A 1720-nucleotide genomic window follows, 5' to 3' on the forward strand; every position below is an offset into this window, starting at 1 on the left:
TTAATAAAATAAACTGCTCTTGCTAGTGGGTATTATCCCTCTGTGAACTAAACTAAAACACAAAGGAAATATTAAATGGAAAACAATCCTAAGTTACAGTATAGCAAAATTTAAATAACTAAGTGAAATCCTAACTTGTATTTCACGAAAACAAACACTTTTTTGAAAACTTTAATTAATGTTTTATTTCCAATATAACCCATGTTTTATAAGCGTAGGGTACTCCACATTCTAAAAACATTTCACTCACAATTGCAAAGCAAGCTTTACACTCGTTTTCGTGCACTATTTCAAATATGGTGAACATAGCAAAACAAACAAGAGAAAAGATACAATAACCTATATTCTGATTCAGCAAAAACTTTAATAAAGCTTAAAAGTCCTAGCTTAAACTTAGGCAAAATGAAAGAATATACATACTATTCAAAGTCACACAAACTGAATATTAATATTACTATTACACAAAAGACTTACGCAAGAACTTCAAGAGATCTCCTTGAAAAGTTAGAGAAAGATGAAAGTTACACAAAAATCTGAGCTCTAGCGCAACCATGAACTTAAAACAAAATATGCCAATCAGCCTCTACCTCTCAGTTTCAGTATACCCAAGAATTTACTTTGAAAGTTTGAGCTAGTTACCTCAATTGACAAGCAGAAGGTGTGCTAGCTGAGAACTACTGCCCACAACTATTATCTGATTCGCTAACGAGAATAGCTCAACTTGGTAGTTAAATATTGCTTTAACTGTATCTATGACAAAACAACAAAAGTAAACTTTAGCTTCCTTCTAAGATAAATTTGAATTTAGTCACTCACTCGAGCGCCTTACTGCGTCCGAAAAAGAACAAATTTAAAACCTTGTACTTTTTTAAAAAAGAGGTGAAAACATGTAGTACATTCATGTATTAAATTAAGTCAATTTCGATATAGATATCCATCTGTATTTTAATATACCATTATATGAAGTAGTTCATTAAGTGCAGATCTAGTATTTAGAAGTGATGAATTTATTAAAAGTTTAACATAATCTTTATTAATTCAACTAATAAAGAGCTTGCAACTATTAGATAACATTTTATGTTTAATAGCAAATTTGATGATCAAAAGTATTAACCCCCTACCAATAATGTCACATTTTGATGAAATACAAATAATGTAAACGTTTTTATAATGAACTAGTTTTTATTCAAAACTCTAATGATCAAACTTAACTTATTGTTACGTCTCCGTTTGTTAATTGGTTTTCCGTAACTTCGTTCCGACGAAACTTAAGCGACACAAATTCTTTCTTAATAAAACTGGTTTATTCTTTCCGAATATAACTTTACCGATACACTTAACTTCAACAATCGCGCTAAAACAAACGCTAATCAACGAACGTCAACAATACTTCTGACTGCAGTTCAATTACTCACTATATACACACACACATTACATTCCCCTCTTTTATATACCAGCCTACCCTATATCCAGCAAGAACTAGAACATTCGCCAATATACAGGATAATTCTAGAAAGTAGAGAGCGTGAGAATCACATGATCTCGATGACGCAACACTGCCATAAGTCTTAAGTTGAACTTCATAGACTAGCAAGGACAGATTGACTTTTGAATTATATCAATTGACTTGTAAAACTCAAATCCTTTACTACTATTTTTGTGTTTTTCATTCATTAATTGGAACAACTTCAAGCAGTTAGGGTAATTTTATTTTGTTGAA

The sequence above is a fragment of the Limulus polyphemus genome, unplaced genomic scaffold (assembly GCF_000517525.1).
Source record: "Limulus polyphemus unplaced genomic scaffold, Limulus_polyphemus-2.1.2 Scaffold1584, whole genome shotgun sequence".
Lineage (NCBI taxonomy): Eukaryota > Metazoa > Arthropoda > Merostomata > Xiphosura > Limulidae > Limulus > Limulus polyphemus.